This window comes from Lontra canadensis, unplaced genomic scaffold (genome assembly GCF_010015895.1).
Source record: "Lontra canadensis isolate GAN:19392208 unplaced genomic scaffold, GSC_riverotter_1.0 scaffold22, whole genome shotgun sequence".
Taxonomy (NCBI): Eukaryota; Metazoa; Chordata; class Mammalia; order Carnivora; family Mustelidae; genus Lontra; species Lontra canadensis.
Window position 1 is genome coordinate 11,518,515 of NW_022631016.1, and position 291 is coordinate 11,518,805.

Consider the following 291-nt stretch of genomic DNA (forward strand, 5'->3'; position numbering starts at 1 on the left):
CTGGCTCTCCATTTTTTCTAAGATAGTAATTTTTTGTGTTGACGGTAATGGGTGTCTGTAGGCCCTTCCTGTGCACTTGAGCTTACGTGACCTAACTCTGGAGGGTGTCTGTCACCAGGGCAGTCATCACGGCCTCTGATAGTCTTGTTGATCAGTGGTTTGGATTTACATATTAATTAAACAGATTGTCTTATAGAAGAATAAAGACTGGGTCCAAAAAGGAGTTACTAAAAGGCTGGAGAAGGAGCCACACTCAGGAGGGTTGTGATGGCACCTGAAACCTCTGACTGA